The sequence below is a fragment of the Perna viridis genome, chromosome 8 (assembly GCF_037379345.1).
Source record: "Perna viridis isolate PV_CMFRI_1.1 ecotype Kerala chromosome 8, ASM3737934v1, whole genome shotgun sequence".
NCBI classification, from domain to species: Eukaryota; Metazoa; Mollusca; class Bivalvia; order Mytilida; family Mytilidae; genus Perna; species Perna viridis.
Window position 1 is genome coordinate 20,702,996 of NC_142452.1, and position 19,398 is coordinate 20,722,393.

Consider the following 19,398-nt stretch of genomic DNA (forward strand, 5'->3'; position numbering starts at 1 on the left):
AATATATTTTGTTTTTGTAAGCTGGTAACTAATGATAATGTCCCGTCAAGTCGCCTGCATTTAGGTGCAGAATAAGGTATCCAAAAAGATTAATACAAAAGTATTAAATGGAAAGATAAAATGATGATCTTTTCCGATAGAGAACTAGTTTTGTAACTTGTTTTCATATTAAACAAATATAGACGCATAAATTAGGTAGTAAACCTGGGATCATTACAGTTTATCCATCTGCGCCATGAAAACTGATATGTTCAACGTGTCATAGTTTTCCTTTCATCTTTTGTTTACCCCAGACTTGATTTTGTCTGAGAACTCGGCGGGTGTTTCTTGAAAAGCAGAGGACGTTTACCCTACCGGTGTACCTGCTCCATACTCCCAGTTATTAGTGTAGTCCGAGTTGCTCACTTGCTTTTGTTACTCTGTATCTATGATTTTAGTTACTTTATGTTCTTTGTTTTGTATGTCTGTTTTCCATGTCTGGTCTTTGTCCCTGGATTACATTATTTTGATTACCGATATAACCTTGGTGCCCTTGATTATTCTTTCAAACATTATATTTTCATCTTGAAGCCGTGCCTTGCAGATGCCTCTACCCTGAACATAACTAGGTCCAGCATATGCATTCATATTCAAATGAATATTTTTGACATAATCGTAGAAATTTGTATCCTGCTGAATTATTTTTTCAATAAAAACCATTTTTTAAATCGTGTTACCTGATTGAGTATTTAAAATGTGTTTGTCCTTATTATTAGGTACAATGTCATTTATGGTGAAATACATAATGCATAACCCCAATAATTGTTAACGATACTACATATAGTAAAATAAAATGAAAGTTTTTAGTTATTATTATTCATAATCTGTAGGGTGATTCGGTATATTTATTTTTCATGAATAATTGGAGGTACAGTAAAACATACACTCCGGAGTTCTATAACATTTCTAAACTTGTTTTCTTTATGATACATGAAGCTTATTTTCCAAAGTAGCATTTGATATCGAATGTGTAATAAAATTAGAGTATTATACTATGAGTTTACAAGACACATTTTCACGAGGAACCTAGGTGGAGCCCCCATTGCGCAGGCGCCTGAAGTCACATTCGGTAGTCATGGACCAAAATGATCGGCAGGTGGAGGGACCGGAAGCGGAACTCTTTAAAAATCTCAGAGACGTATTGCTGGTTAGACCATGGCTCAACAAATGCACCCTAAAATTAGAAATTACTTAAAAAGCGTAGAAATATATCCCACTGCCAGATCCCTCGGATATTTACTGATCGACATGAAGCAAGGTTCTCTCCACATATTGAGACTTAGAAGCAACATTTTCGCTTGGGAAAATCAAGTTGTGTTCTTTGATGAAATTGATTGGTTGGTCACTTCTTTGACAAAACACAAAGGGCATGGACGCATCCGAATGCAATAAAGATTGACAAGGTAGTTCCCTGTCAAAGAATTTATTTAGAACATGACAACAGTCGTGATGCCGTAAATAAGCAATGGACGAAAGGATGTGCCAAATGCAAACAAAAGAATTAACTGACAAGAGAAAGTAAGGCCACGAAAAGACACCTTGGCAGGCCACTAAATTGTAACCTTTTGTATTTCTTTTAAATTGTCTACTGAAAAGTCAAGTTGGTGATTCAACTATACGTTCGTGGGTATGTGCTGTGACGTCAACAATCTTTTCTATAAAATCATTTGTGAATTTGTAGCTTCTTAATGTGGTATTTCTGCATTCTAATTGATTTTGAATTGCTCTTGTTAGTTAAAAATAACGACAAAAAATTCTGGAACATTTTTACATAAAGCAGAATGTTATTCAAAAACCCCACCAATTAACGTCTTTGTATTTATTTATGATATACTCGTCTCGTAAACCCTCTTAGAACACCTAACTCTTAATATCAACTTATCATGGTTGCATATGTACCTTTGTCAAAATGTTTCCTGATACATTTCCTGAGACACTGTAGACATCTGTTCTGGTATTTCTGTTCCAATAGGGAAGAATTGAATTAAGACTTTAAACGGTATGCTTATGCGCTGTTTGTAAAGGGCAATATATGCGAATGCTTGTTCCCAATTATCTGAATAACCTAAAAACGGTTTCAATGTTTAAATTATAATGATTAAATTGCATTTCAAGATGCTAACATCATAGTTTTTAAGAAACGATTTCATTGGCATCAATTTTGGCGTAAACGTAAATAAAGAAAGGTCTATAATTTCGGTATTTAACAAAGTATCATGATCAACTCTCGATAAATGAAATATGCGAATTTCAGTCTTTTAAGACACAGGTATTCGAGATATTATAAAGGAAGAAGTTTCAATTAATCTATTTATCATTTCATACGGTTTTCATCTCATGTGATCTCTGCTTAAGGAATTGTTTCCACTCCTCTGCAGCTTGACGCTTAGCGTTTTCTTTTTCCTTTTCGATGCCGTCTAACCAAAATAATCCATTTGAAACTATAGTTGTTCAGCTGAATTAAAACAAAACAACGTCGATTTAGGTTTGCAAAAACAAAATTGAACAGTGATCCGATTCCTAAGACGAATATATTCAAAGGTTAATCAAGGGAATCAAGGTTATAGCGGTAATCAAAAGAATGTAATCCAGGGACAAAGACCAGACATGGAAAACAGACATACTTAACAAAGAACATAAAGTAACTAAAATCATACATACAAAGTAACAAAAGTAAATGAACAACTCGAACTCCACTAAAAACTGGGAGCATGGACCAGGTGCACCGGTAGGGTAAGGGTCCTCTGCTTTTCTAAAAACACCCGCCGAGTTGCTCATAAAAAGTCAAGTCCGGGGTAGACAAACGAGGAAAGGAAAACTATGACCCGTTGAATAAATCAGCTTTCATGGTGCTGATGGATACAGCATAACGATCCACGAGTTCATGATGACCACCATAAAACTTCTGTAGTGATGACTTCAATCTTGTAGCAACATAACCCTGTTCCAGAAGCCTATTTGTTAGAGTTATAGCGCGATACAAAAAGTCTGCGTAGTTTTGGCAAGCTCTGGCATAACGTATGAGTTGTGATATGAACACTCCATACGCAGGAGCCGAAGGGATGTTGCTACAGATGAAAGGAAAGTTGACAATTCTGAATGAAAAGTCATCACGTTTGTCGTAAAGTTTGGTCAATAGTTTTTCTTTACCATCGATTTCTAATTGTAGGTCAAGATATGAGGCTGACTTCACAGTGTCTGTAGTATCCTTTATCTCAAGTTCTTTTGGGTAGATGCGATGTATCAAATCTCCGAAATTAGGATTGTTTAAAGATAATACGTCATCTATATAGCGGAAACTGAGATTGAAGGATCTAGCCAAACGATATTCTTTCTTTCTGATCAAATCAGCTATAAAGTCAGCCTCATAAGAGTGAAGAAATAGGTCAGCAAGTAAAGGAGCACAATTTGTTCTCATTGGAATGCCGACCGTTTGTTGAAAAACACGTCCACCACACTGGACAAATATGTTGTCGATTAAAAATTCCAGCATTTTGTAAATATCTTCCTTAGTATATTTGGAAGATGATTTGGAATTATTCCTTACAAAGTATGAGGAATCTCTACCAAGAACTATATATTTGTATCTAGGTAAACCATCTTTTTTTGGAAAAACACCGATGTATAATGTTTTTAAGTCGGGATTTTAACTGAGTATGGGGAATAGAAGTATACTGTGTTGAAAAATCATAGGTTTTAATGCTATTATATTCAGATAATAGTCTTGAACTGATTGTCTCCAAAAGATCTTTCGAATTTTTCAGGATCCACATTGAATTAATACCACTACGGGAGTAACAAGTGTTATGGTAGGACTGCAGACCCTCTTTGACAGTTGTGAGTATAGAAGTTTAAAGTTTTGAAAGAGGTTTGGTGGTACATTTTGCAGATCCAGCTTCTTGTGAAGTTTAGGAATCAAGTACATAGACAGTAAATCACAATCATCGTCCTTGGTAGAGAGACCAAAAGAGGATAGCACAGATTTATGGTTTTCCACAATCTCTTCTTTGGAGAGAGTGGTAGCAGTATAGGTCTTATCACTGCTACTATTTTCTACGTCTACCTCTGATAATAAACATTGGATATAAAACGTTTTGCAGACAAAAACAATGTTGTTTTGGGCTTTGTCTGCTGGTACGACAATATATTTGTCATGTATAGTAGACAATGTTTTTGCTACATCGGGGTCTTTGAAAATAATGTAGCCTTGGCATTCATTGACCTACTTAAAACTTTCATTCGTTTCAAAATTAAAGACCTCACGGCCTTTAACCACTCTAACAGAGAATCAATGTCTTCTTGTTCTCGTTTTATCCATTTTCTTGCATAGTCCTCGACGGCATCCATAAGAACTTTAAAGTTATAATTCCAATTTATGGAGCGTGGTTCACGGTACTTGGAACCATTTATATTTTTCAATGTTTGCTAAATTGCATTGCGTTATAATAGATCTAATTGCGCATACGTTCAATGAATATTAACATGATTAAACCTTAAATACTATTCTATATTAAATTTAGACACTACCTTTGGCAAAGATGATTCATGGGTTATAAAAACCCACAGAACATATATTTTTACGTAAGGACAGTTTTTTCGGTATTCACCTCATAATTACGTTAGAGAAAAATGCATCCATATCTCACTAAAATCGACAAAATCTAACAAAATCAAGAGTAATTATTTTTGCAAAGTGCAGTCATACTGTCAATATATTTTTTTTTGCAAAGTAGCAACAACCGAATCACAAGCTAAGACTGCCTTTGTAATCTTGAAGACCACTGCTTAATACAGGAATAACTAGTGCAAATGCATTTAAAAATGAATAATTTTATTTTTAAAAATTGAAAGATGTCGTTAAAGGTATGAGTAATACCTGGAAAGCCACTGCACACAAAATGAACTGATAACAATATCTAGCTCTTTGTTTGGAAGACATTTTTCATAACGATTTCCGATTAATATTTCACCGGAAGCTGTGAAATGTTTACATTGTTTTGTCAAATCTGAAAAGAAATATGTTAATGTATTGATCAAATCACATTTATTGATGTTAAAAAAAATTTAGTCCTGTGGCCGCCAAACAAAATAATCAATTACGGAGAAAGCGTTGTTTCTATCATGTCCTCTTGTAAAACCTTTATCTTCTAAATATTCTATTGTGTCTGCCTGTTTACTTTATACTTTTTATACTTGTTTATAATTTAATTTGAGAAGTAACAAGCTTTTTGAACTCATACCCTAAAGTTTGTCATATAACTGTGACGTCGACAATCTTTGCTGTGATTATTTTTGTTGTATTTTCATACTTAAATTAAACTATACGGAATGACTGTTACATTTTTCGGTCCATTCGGAAAAAAACCTTAATGTTCGTGGTGCACATTTTTCAAAAACATGCTATGCACAACTTGAGTTCTTTATAAACCAAAGAATATGCAACAGTCATTCCTTAAATAAATTATCAATTTACTGCTGTAATTTGATTTTCTCATCTATCAAAGGATGGAAAGAACACTTTTTCAAAAAGTTATTACATTAGTTCTTTATTTGTTTGTTCTCATTTATCTTTCACATACATGATAATAGTGTCATGGCCATTACCTCGTAATCTGGCTGGAAGTTCTCACAAGTTGTCATCAGATTGGTCAATAAATATCATATTTAAATTCCCTTAAAACAAATTATCATCTAAATGACCTGTAATGGAAATGAACAATGATGGGTGTGTTCAAGTGTTGTGCAGTATGAATTTAGTAGTCGTTTGAGATTCAACGAAAAAAGGCTATATATTTTTATTTTTGTAATTAAGTTGTTTTATGGGTCTATACTATGGAATGTGTAATTATTCATTCAAATCTGCCTGCTCTTAGGAGATAATCCACATTGAAAATCCAGTAAATTCTATTGTATTTGAGTGCCATTTAAAGAGTTATCTCCCTTAATTTTGAAATCTACAGTGCATTCTATATATTTTTTATCTCCTAAGATCACGGGTTATATGAAAAACCACATGTTAATTTCTGTTTACAATGACATTTCAAACAAAATATCAAAAATAAAAATATGTAGGCTTTTTACCCATGAATCAAATTTTGCATTATCCTTAGCTGGAGTACTACTTAAATAGTTGAAACTTCTGCTATAAAACATCAAACAATCAATGAATACATGTATACCATTAGTAAATCTGACTGATGTTTATAGTTGTTTTATTTGCGTCCAGAACGTCTACATTAAGTTTTATTTCATATCTTTTGTGAATACAATGTTATTTAAATTTTAGTGTAATCCATAATATGGACTTTACTGACCACTATATTTTGTTTAAAACATACTTAAAAACTTTCTAAAAAGAGGAAAAATATACAATCCATCACATGTTCCAAAATCTGCTATAATTGTTAAACAATTGTCGTTGTAATCTTTTCGATGTTTTCCTACAAAACAATGATTGAAAAATAAACAATTATTACTCTATTACTTGTTCGAAGAAGTGTGTTTAATCACAGGTTACTGTTTTTTTTTTTTTTTTTTTTTTTAATTTTTTGATAAAAGGTTATATGAAAGTTATGAAAGAGGGAGCTTACAAATGCTAAAGTATATCTCGATACTAAACGGGGAAATTACAGCTATTATTCGTTTCTAGATTAGCAGAGGATGCTTACCCTACTGATGCATCTGGCCCGTGCTACTAATTTTTAGTGGAGTCCGAGTTGTGCATTTGCAATTGTTACTTTGTACGTATGATTTTGGTTATTTCATGTTCTTTGTTGTGTATTTATGTTTTCCGTGTTTGGTCTTTGTCCCTTGATTACATTTTTTTGGTTACTGCTATAACCTTGGTTCCCTTGATTATTCTTTCACTAGAAAACATGGGATGAAAACAGCTAGAATTTAATAAAATGTGCTTAACAAAACTATTGAGATACGAATGTTTATGAAATTTGATAAATGCTACCATATTTGAAGGTTAGAAATATACATATAGTATTGAAGGAAAGAAGTAAAGCTTAATGATGGTATAATAGCAAATCAAATATGTATACTGGAAAACGTGCAAATTTCACGGCACTTTTATATTTGCAATTTTCGAGGAAAGCAACGTACATGTAACGCAAAGGTTCAATTGTCATCATTACTTTCATCAGAGAACATTATCATACAATATGTTGAACGATCGCGAATGTAAAGCTGCGCGAAAGCAGATTGATCGCAAAGACCGCGAACAAAAGACGTCTCGAAAATTTCCCGGTGAACAGTAATCACTACGTACTAAAATGTAATAACATTATTCATTATATTGAGAAAACAAAATAAATTCTTTGCGTTTTTAATAGAAGTAAAATAAATGTATTACAGTGACCTAAAATACCTTTATGTTTCATTTAAGATCTCTTCTGTTTTACTTAATATGTCAATGTATACTGCCTCTCTTTCCAAGAGCAAAAGCATGCGAGCTTCTCCAATATACCTGACGGTGTTCCATATGAGGTCAACGTGACAGTGCTCATATCGGAGGCCATACTATGGTCGGTGAAACACTGTGTTACGAATTAATGTGTGTTACCTGAATGAGAAATTTTGAAAAATGAGAAAATAAATGTGTTTGTTAATAGATAGTCTTAAAAGCTTTAAGCCAATAACCGTGCTTGTAACATGAATCTTCTTTTTTCCTTTGATCTTTTTATGGAATAACATAGAGACGACAAGCATGTACCAAAATGTATGCTCTAAATTGAAGCAACCAAATAATATTGCATGAAAGGTCACATGGGCCTATATAATGCAATGAGGAAACAGCCATGAAATAACCAAAACACTAAAACCAATATTGCATGGGTAAGCTCCGCCTCTTTGGGAAAAGATTACGACTACAAAAAAGCACACATACAAATGTCAATTTTATTAGGTTTCATATAATAAAATACAAATCTTTAAATCTCTGTAGGTTTTCTTTGCCAGACAGAGAACAAAAAATATAATGTCTACTCATTAACTTAAAGATAGAACCGAAAAAATACACATTTCTTTACTTTTGAAACATATTGGCAAAAAAAAAAACAACCCCCAAGTTGAACATAATGTATCGAAATGAAATTTTGCTCAAATACAGAGCTAAAAGTTAGTGAAAGTTGAAGTTGCAATTTGAAAATTGAACTACCCCTTTAGTATTTGTAACGTCTTTAAGGATTTCTGGTGTGGTCCGTTGACGTTTTATCGGTGGGATGGCCAACACGCTCGAATTTTCACTAGTCGCTTCAACGCTAGCATTTTCCTCGAAAATGGGCGCCACTGCAATTTCGGTGGAATCTTGAGGCGGATTAAGGACATTTGAAACCTTTTTCTGAATTGTTTCATTTGAAGTTTTGTAGTTGCGGACAGCATTTGATCTGTGCCCCGTTCTGCCCATTATCTCCTGTTCCTCGATCCCTGCCTGGTAAAGTTGAGTCGCACATGTACGTTTGCCTGAATGGTTTGAAAAGTTGCCCTGAATACCACCTTTCTGACAAATTTCCTTCATGAAAAGGTTCAACTGGCTGCTTTCCATATGTAATATTTTGTTCAGAATTTCCCTCGAGTGGTTTACGGTAAAAGATGCCATCATTACCGAGCGCCTCTAAATATTTCTGAAAATGTGTAGCAATGCATCGAGGACCTACAATGGAAATAGAAAATAAACTTTACAGATAGAGATGATTTAAAAATAAAAGTAGACGAAAATATCTCGCCCCTTGAATATTTTGCTTTACATTTACGGCAAATTATTAAATAAAACTATATACAATTACCTTACAAGTTTTCAAGTATATTGTCAATACTTCAAAACACAAAAATGTAGTTAGAATTTCGAACAGGCGTTTTTATAAATGTTTATCACAAAGAAGCATTTAAAAAAATACAAATTGATATTTCTTACCTTCTTCGGAGTAATGTTTGATATCCTTGTTATCCAGACTAAGATGGGATAAACCACCTTTGAAAGTTTTTGTACTCCTCCCTATGAAGCGGACGTATTTTCCAGTTTGGTCAGTACCAAAGTCTTGTAGACTGAGGGGATCGGCTCTTCACTTTTGTTCCGAACCCTTTCAATAACAGTTCTTTCATCCGAGAATCAAGGACGCGTCTAAAAGTAACAAATCTCAAGTCTTTTTCATCCAGAAAATTCTTATCATTCACGTTCATATCCTTGCAATAGCGCAATAATCCACACATTATGCTATAGAGTGATTTTGGGGGATATTCCTCGCCTTTCTTGTTACGCACTTCAATCACGAAACGTTGTAGCCAATGGTTCATTTCGGCAGCTTCAAGCATGTGTATGTCAGCAATATTATCGTTATGTTTAGATCTTGCGATTCTCCATTCATTAAAAACACCAATAGACCACTTTGTGTTCTTTTTGGTGTTTGCGTTCGTTTGAGACGATATCAGCTTTTCTATATCCTCATCTGAAACGGGTGCGATGAAACGCTCCGGTTCGACATTCTCATCTTAGAAGTCGGTTAGTAAGAAATCTCCAAGCCCAAACGTGCCCAAGTGGTAATAATCCACAGCTTGCGAAACACTCATGTCATAAAATGGTTCAATATTTTGATGAATTTGCGACAATCTAATATTCTCCTCTATTGTTGCCGACGCGTCTGCTAATGATATATCTTCCTCGACATCTTGAAGAACCTGCAAAACAGTAAACAATCGTTTTAAAAAAATGAAATATCTATATTTCCAAAAATTAAGGGCCAATATAGGGCATATAAATGACATCACATCGGAGAAAAATTTTACCGATTTCCGATCAAAAGCACAGGTATTTTGGGCATGGACACCCCCCCCTTTTTGGGTCCCAAGGTAAAACAATAAAATCTTTTCACTTGCGGATCGTGTGGATAGTAGAAAAGGTATTGTAATCGACTGGTTATGGAGTTTTGAGACTTGTTATATGCCTACATATTGTAGAAAATTGTAAATATGGAAAAATAAATATATTTTTTTTACATTTGGGCCAAAAAAGGGGGTCCATGCCCCGAATAGTTGTGTTTAAAAGCCTTCAAAAAGACAATTAGCGTAAATCAGTCTAATTCAATTAAAAAATATACACCTGAGAGAGAACCAAATCATCGCTTTCTACATTTTCAATGTCAAGCCAATCTGGTAGAGAGAATGTGTCTACCATACTGCCTACTGTGCGGGTTATTAGATTTTCCCGCCAAACATTTTTTTCTGCACGGACTGTCATGGGCGTGTCATTCATGTTACAAATCATTTATAGCAACGCCTTCCTCGTTAGCCAAATAAACTTCTCACGCTGCGCGTTCGAAAGTTTATTTGTCTAACTCGGAATACTATGCTATAAATATAACATAAACCACTTCAACTCGCTAACAGAAAACAACATAAGTTTGATCTTTAACTCTAACTCACTCCCAATACTTAAGGCAACAACTGATTATATCAACAACTGCCAAGCTTTCATTCAAAGTATAACGTTATAATTTTCTGGTTGTTCACTGTCGTCCACAACATTATACATGTAAATGATAGCAATGTTTCGTTTATACAAATGTATGTGCATTATGTTATTATGTTATTATTGTGTCATAACCATTTCATGAAAATGTGTTTGAGCAATAAATAATTTGAATTTGAATTTGAATCTGGTCTGATTTTAATTTTATTTTTTTTATTAGTTTTTCCTTTACATTTATACTGTTTTTGATTTGAATCAGTTTTCGGATATCTTTTACGGTTTTCCAGTTATAAGGGACACCACCCCACCCCCAAACAAATGAACTTTTAAAATTTTTGTGTCGCTTTTTTCTTTAAATTATAACCCCCGCAAACGAATTTGGGAGAGGTGTATGTTCGTCCGTCTATCCGCCCATCCGTCTGTTCGTCTGTCAAAATTATTTTCTCAGCAGCTTGCAAATTGTTATTAATTATAGTCCATGGGCTGATAGGGCTCACCGTGCATGCCCTCACTCATCAACCAAAATATGATTTTTTTTAACTACCTTAGTACCCTTGTACCTCCCATTTACGAATCCTTTTTGGCGCCAAGAATAAATTGAAGCATTTTTGTTTTTTGGTTTTTTTTTTTTGCTATTTTTATATACCTCATTTAGGTAAAAATCCCTTTTTACGTTTTTTTATCCTCCGAACTTCTTCTTTCTACAAAACGAAATTAATTGACATTTATAGGTGTCAACATTTGGCCCAATGTCTCAACTTTAAAATGGTATTAAGAAAGTATCTTGTGATCTCGCTTAGGGTTTTTAATAAATTAAAAACTGTACCCTTACCCCACCGAAAAATCGCTTAAATTGACATATTTACCAATGTCAAAACCCCTCGAGTCTACATGCATCAGTAAAAAATGGCTTATTTGGTATTTTCTGTTTGCAGACCTTTATCCTTAAATTGAATTTGAAAATATTGTGCAATATTGTGTCCAAATGAGTTGCTGTATCCATAATGAACTGTAATTTACAAGTTCAGTGTCTCAAAAACAATATATCGTACCCGCACTTGCCTCAGAGTACAACTGGCTACGGCTGTTTCATGCTACGCTTGGCGAATTTTATATTAACTGTAGCACAAATATCCTAGGGGGTTTATGTCTTCTTTTTAGCAATTTTCCGGGTAGATAGGGGTATATATATTTTGCATTTAACTCATAAACCGTAAGTTTTCTGCAATTTATTTGGTAAATCTGTGACATTGGGCTACACAATGATTCTATTTATTTAGTTCCTCTATACATGAAGTCCCAGGAAGATTTAAACGCTAGAACATTTGAGTCACAAAAATCTTCGCTTTTTGAACCAGTGTGATACAAATATACATGCAGGCTTATTCTGAAAAAAAAGACTCTAAGAATATTCTTTGGTGACCATCGGTTCGGTAATTAAAGGTATAAAAGCGCCCAAAATTCATTATGAAGTTGACGCAGGTGATACACGGTGGACCCTTCCAGCCCATGGACTAATAGCTATTCAACACTGGACTCAAATGGTATGTTAGACCTCCGCAAAAGCCCTGCAGCTCAGCTTACGACCCGTTTCAAAAATGTCAAATTATTTATGTCAAGGCACAATGTCACATTTAAAAAGACATTTGATAACAGATGAAGATAACACCTAATAAACTAACACGTTACCCTTCTGCGATTTTTTAGAAAAAATATTTGGATTTGTAACCAAGAACAGCATAATTTTGCGAATCAGCAAAAGATGTTGCAATAAGTCCTTTCAAACAAGATTTCAATTTATCTGTTGACAACGTAGTGTAAAGACTGTTGATGTTAAAAGTTTGGAGAGAACTAATTTCCGAAAAAGCGTTTTAGGTTTTGAAGTAAATCTTTAAAGAATTTTTAAGTGTCCACATATGATTAATGCTACTGCGATAGTAGGTGGTATCGCAAATAGTTTGCTGTCCACCCTTCACTGCAGACAATATCTTTTTAATGTGAATTGATATCTCCTTTGTGTAACGAGATGAAGATCAATCTATATATATATATATATATATATATATACCTCTCGATGTATGGATTCTTATGAAGTTTTTGAATCCAATGCAAGTAATGTAAGTCCTCACATGTTATTTTGATGTTGAAAATGCAATTGAGGTAATAGGCTTTACGAACTAATACAATGTTGTTTTGACGCGTCATTCATAGGGACGATAATATATTTACCATTTATAGAAGAAAGGAATTCAATTACCTCATGATCGTTGAATACGGAGTTGGGTCTTTTATTGGCATATTTCTTGAGATTATCAATACGATTTCATACCAACGATAGAATGGAACGTATCCAATGCAATCTGACAATGACTCGATTTCTGGTTCTTGGTCAATTTATCTCTTTATCCATGATCATGCATAATCTTCAACAGCATGAAATAAAGTTTCCAATTGAGGTGCTGAGATTCTCTGAATATTGGTCCAAGAGGAACTACCTTACGTAGGTGTGAATTCCCAATGAAATTAAAATCATCAGCGATAACATGACAATTGTTTATGTTCTTTAAATCAATTGATTCATGAGAATTAAGATATACAAAAAAAATAAAATGTATAAATTTTGATTGCCCGTAGTAATTTAATGCAAACTTTCAGTGTGGTAACAGAGGCTGATCAACTGCCCGGGGTGTTAATTTGGGTTGTTTAGGGTGCACTATACAGTTACATTAAGGCGCACACCAAGTTACCCCGGTCAAATTTTGTAAAACTTAAAATTAAAAGTTGAAATTTGGTGGATATATTGTTTAAATGTAGTTAAGCATTCATACATAGACAGATATAATATATGTAATGGTAAACAGGCGTAATTTAAAGGAAGAATGGTATCAGGAACGTTTCAGTCCCCGTGGCGTATTAGGTTCTCTCCTCAGCATCAGATGGCTGATTTTCACACTATTTTTATAATACTGTAATTTTACAACAAATTTGTCCAGTGTGGTGGACGTATTTTTCAACAAACGGTCGGCATTCCAATGGGAATAAATTGTGCTCCTTTACTTGCTGACCTTTTCCTTCACTCTTATGAGGCGGACTTTATAGCTAATCTGATCAGAAAGAACGAATATCGTTTAGCTTGGACCTTTAATCTCAGTTTTCGCTATATAGATGACGTATTATCTTTAAACAATCTTAATTTCGGGCATTTGATACATCGCATCTACCCTAAAGAACTTGAGATAAAGGATATTACAGACACTGTGAAGTCAGCCTCACATCTTGACCTACACTTAGGAATCGATGGTAAAGGAAAACTATTGACCAAACTTTACGACAAACGTGATGACTTTTTATTCAAAATTGTCAACTTTCCTTTCATCTGTGGCAACATCCCTTCGGCACCTGCGTATGGAGTGTTCATATCACAACTCATACGTTATGCCAGAGCTTGCCGAAACTACGCAGACTTTTTGTATCGCGCCAGAACTCTAACAAATAGGCTTCTGGAACATGGTTATGTTGCTACAAGATTGATGTCATCACTACAGAAGTTTTATGGCCGTCATCATGAACTCGTGGATCGTTATGGTGTATCCATCTGCACCATGAAAACTGATTTATTCAACGAGTCATAGTTTTCCTTTGTTACTTTGTATGTATGATTTTAGTTACTATATGTTCTTTGTTGTGTATGTCTGTTTTCCATGTCTGGTCTTTGTCCCTGGATTACATTCTTTTGATTACCGCTATAACCTTGGTTCCCTTGATTACTCTTTCAAAATATATTATTTCGCACGAACTTTCGGAACTAAAATTGTGAGAGAATGAATCGAAAAGAGTCGTATTATTTTTACCCCTTTTCCAACTACTCCATGCATGCTTTCATCCTGTGGTAGTTTCTAAGTGCCTGATATTTTATAAAACATAGTAATTGACTGTTAGTTTTGGAAAGGCACCCCTGACTTGTACTAAAACTCAGTAATATTGTTTTCAGTATGTTACCATGGCTACTGGATTTTATAACAATAATCACTAAATTACTTATAAATGACTTGAACCTCCACACACCAAGGATTTAAAAAATATGCACTAGAAATGTCTGTGCGGATTGCCTCAAAACAGCTTTATTTCAACAAAATGAGACCAAATATTCAGAAATGACCTAACTGTATTGTACTACCTTATATAGAAAATCACTAGAAATCTCTCTCCTGTTAGCCAAGTCTGTATCTCAACTTTCTGAATTTATAGATCTGTCCCTGGTCATGGGTTAACTGAACTGTTCGTATCTTAACATCCTTGTTTGGTGCTCTGTGGTATGGTTTTTAAGTTGGTCGAGTATTTCTACGAATAAGGATGATTTTGCATGCAACCCCTTGTATAAGACACAGTGTTTTAAGCCTATTACGACTAATTTCCTTACAGGAATCAAAAACCCTGACAGCCCTTGATGATAAAGGATCGGATATAAACCGTTGCCACGGAGATGTTAAAACGGAAATTTTATAACAAAAAAAAAACAAAAGAATTACTAGTATATATAATTTGTTTTCCATGATTACCGTGAATATTATATCTTACTTGGACTCATATTTTGAAAATGACACGAAAGGCAATGCATCATTGATCATACTTTGTTTAAATGCATTATAAATATCATCTTTTTGAAAATTGATCTCTATCATTTGATATTTGACACCAAATGGTTTGTTGTGTAACCTTGGATATCTATAGAAACAAAAACAAACCCATAACAGTAGCAGACGGTGAAAAATACACAATACTTGGTTTCCATGGAAAGCTAATCTAAATGTAAACTAGGTGGAAACTGCATGTATATTATTCATTTCTATAAGAATATGAGAAAAAAAAGAAGGAAAACAGAACAGATACAATAACCTTTAAAATCGGTCACACTTGCATTTTCTGAAAGATGTTTTATTAAAATAAAATACACATTACCCGGTACTAAATATCTTTTACAAATGTTGACAAACATCATTTTTTCAAAATTGGTTTGTATGTGAAAGTTGCAGTTTTGCTGAAATTGTCGAAAACTAACAAAATTTGTGTTGACGAACTAGTTACGTTTACGTATCATGGATCTGTTCACGATCATTTCTCTCGATTGACAAATACGACGGGGTGTCTAGTCAAATAAAAGTACATATTTAGAGAGATTTTGTATTTTAACTTTTGAATATCTGTAAGTATTCAGCTTTTTACTCATCGACATTCGTTTAACATGGCAACGACCTTCGGGTATTTACAAATAATTTGTATAAATTCAAAAGTTGAAATTTCCCTAACTCTTCATTGTGGAATGTGCCTCTATAATATTCATCTGAACATGTGTCTTTAGTAATATGTAGGAAGCAGAACTTACTTCTGATGGGGGAAGGAAGACTAAGTTTTTAAAGGTGCTGCACTTATCTATAACCACGAGGTGGACACCGCAGTGGGTTCGGAACCCACGTGCGTCAAGGCTTCTATAAAGATTTTATCGATTTCCTAATTCTGTAAATGAAGTGATTTTTATTAGGCAGAGAACTAGTACTTTTCCGTGGTTGGCACTAGAACTCCTTTGTTTTTTTGTTTTTCGTTTTTTTTTTTTTTTTTTAATGTATATATTGTAATACTACGTTCTTGTATCTAAAGAATGCACCCATTCACAAATAAATATGCGCTCAGGAAATCGTCACGATTCTTGCCTCCGCTTCAAAAATTACTTCATAGGTAGAGGAAGTAAATTTTTCGCATTTTCAATCAAGATTCAAACGATCGATTCGCAATACGGATATCATGTTTTGTAATGTGGGGAGGTCTGTATCCAAGTGACTTTTATCCTTGGGACAAGAATGCCGTAGATGAATATGACGCATTGTTTAAAATTAAAGGGCACAGATATGCTTTATGTTATATTTTTTTTGTTCACCTGCAAGCACATTTCTAGCCATCTTAAGCGCTTTGAGACGGTGTATTTTTCCTAACAGAACGCAAAAAAATATACAAAAATGGTTCTAAGTATCTCTGGACACAAGTTTACTTCTTCATATTTTATGTTAAATAAAATCCATCTCAAAATTCAATGAGATATAAAAAGATATAATACAAACCACTGGCGGATCCAAGGGGGTGCAGGGGGTTCGCACCCCTTGTTTTTGATGTGTATTGACCAAATTTTCAGACTATTAAGATTATTAAAGGCTGTTCCACTTTTGGCCAATCTTTGATGTCTGTTTCGGCTCCTCAAGCTGTTTTAACAGTACTTCCCAAGTATGCAAATGTATCAGATTTCTTGATATTATCTCCATTGAGTTATACAGCGTTTGTATTTGTACTACTGAGAACCATAATTTCTGTCTTTTCTGTATTAATCTTTTATCCTACTTGTTCAGAATAATGTTGTCGTTCGTTGGTTTTCTCGTGAATATGTTAGTGTGTATGGGAGAGTAAAGCCGAATCATCAGCATTTTTTAAAGTCCAAATCTTCCAAGGTTGTAAAAGTTGACCATTTGATTCCTTGTGGGATGACAAAAATAAGAAAAATAGAACCCTGTTACGTTGGTGTTTAAATAGTCGCGACGTCCTCTTTTGTTTTTGTTTTTTTGTTTTTGTCAGAAAGCTCTTCAACCATGAAAATAGTTAACTTTTGATATATTCGTTTATCACTTTTGTCACCTCCTTTCTATTACTTTTTTTAAAAAATTTATCCATTGTATAAATTTATTTTTCTATCATGTGTGGTGTTTTGTTCATTTGCGCTGACACAAATTAAAAGGAATCAAGGACACCTCAAACTGGCGAACTGTTATGCTATCAAAGCTGTCATATAAATCCGTAATTTAAGTAAAAGCTGACACAAACTGTTGTCCTCTCTCTATCAAAGGTGTATCATTATAGCCACTGAGTCAATCATAGTCCGAATTGCAACCCTCCTCTTTTCCTATTTGGATATTGATATGTCGGGTTGAGGTCAGAACGATGTGTCATACAAAAAGTTGGAGATTAAGCAGTACTGCGAAGTACCGCCCTTCAACCGCTTCTAACATTTCAGCAATGCCAGATGGCAAGAGTTCAAACAGGACTTCGGTGTCAGTCATTGAATTGTTGATGCTTCGTTTCATATTCTCTGTCTGGCGATTGCTAGTCTTAATGGGATAAACATTGGCTAGGGTTAAATTTAAAATTGTTTTAAGTTTGTTTGTTTGTTTAGTTGGTTGTTTTTTGTTTTGTTTTTGTTTCTCCATTGTGTCTTCCATTCTTAAATTCCATAAATGAGTCCCGACAGATAAACAAAACGTGTCTTGGGGTACTTAAAATGTTTTGAAACGGGTTCAAGGTCATGTTCACGATGCACAATTTTATTCATCTCCTCCTCCACGATCATTATTTCATTTTATTATTGAAAATTGGCTTGATAGAATGAACATTGATAACTTGTAATCCGAAGCATTAGAGTCATGAATGAATATATAAATTACTGATAACCTAACGTTGGTTATCACAGATAAAGAAAGTGCACATAACATCATCTTTTTATACGACCACAAAATACTAGTATTTGCGGTCGTATATTGGTATGGCGCTGTCGTCGTCGTCCGACACTGGTTTTCATTCGCTAATTTAAATATGAATTGGTTGATCTAAGGGAGGTTAGATTTTGATTTTGAGGTTTATGGTCCAAACCGTTATAAAAAAGGGGGCCTAAAACAAGCATTTCATAGAATTTAACTGTATAACTCTAGTAAACGCATAGGAATATCTTTGCTTGTTGTTCCAATTTTCTATACAACAATGGTCCGACTTGGATGGATGTTGGGGTAAAGACTTTTCAAGAAATTAGTGGTCAAAAGGGGGTCCAGAAACATGCATTTTCCTGATGTCCAGACAAATACTTGACTGTTAGAGAATGAATATCTTGGAAATTGTATTACAGGGTACCATTCCACCAAAGGGAGACTGGTATTAATTTTGGGTGTTACGGCCCCAAACCGGTTTAGAATTAGGGGACCAAAGTTGGCTTAAAATAAGCATTTAATAGAATTTAAATATAACTCCAGTAAAAACATATGAATGTCTGTGATATTGTTCCACAATATTTTATACCGCAATGGTCCGACTTGGATTGACATTGGAGATAAAGACTTAAACTTTCCAGAAATTAGGAACCAAAAAACAAGCATTTTCTACGTGTCAAGACAGTAACTTAACTGTTAGTGAATGAATCTCTTTGAAATTGTATTGTAAGATGCCATCCCCCAAAAGGAAGACTTTTTTAAATTTTAGGGGTAAAGACTTGATCTTTTAAGAAAATAGCGGCAAAAAGGGGGCTAAAAACATGCATTTTTCTTATATTTGTATAACAACTTGAGTAAAGGTGAAAGGGTCTCATATAAATTTTCTACAAGGTGCCATACCACAAAAGAGTGACAAGGATAATTGTTGACTTGAGCCAAGTAAGAGTAAGGAACCACAAAGGGGCCAGAAACAAGTATTTTATTTTCAGATTTGAGTGAAAGGGAATTGATTGCTTTGACATTGTACCACAAGGAGCCATATCTGCACAGAAAGTCTGGGATAGCATTTGTAGGTTTTGACTGGAACCATTTTGGAATAAGGGTCAAAATTTGACCACTTCGATTCTAATGAAATTTTCATCATGTGTCAAATGTGTAGTGCTAATCAAAACCCGGTGTCTTCCAATTTATCCAACTTTAGTTTTGGGTTATGTTTGTTTAGCACTAAATAGGTGTATTCAGAAAAATGAAAAAAAAAAAGTTCTTGTATGTTATTCCAACATAATGTGAAAATATGCTTTAATTGATTAAAATTCAAACTTCATGAGTTTTTCTTTTATTTTTTTAAAGAAAAAATGAAATAAAAACTAG

General features: G+C 34.1%; 1 pseudogene across 1 annotated transcript; it reads right to left on the reverse strand.

Annotated features, from left to right (window-relative positions):
* Positions 1-8,058: 8,058 nt before the first annotated feature.
* On the reverse strand, positions 8,059-10,216 carry LOC148609781 (uncharacterized; annotated as a pseudogene). The gene is made up of 3 exons (XR_015914830.1): positions 10,142-10,216; positions 8,960-9,720; positions 8,059-8,698 (listed from the first exon to the last, which is right to left on the reverse strand). The product of XR_015914830.1 is annotated as an uncharacterized LOC148609781 (transcript).
* Between the last annotated feature and the right edge of the window lie 9,182 nt (positions 10,217-19,398).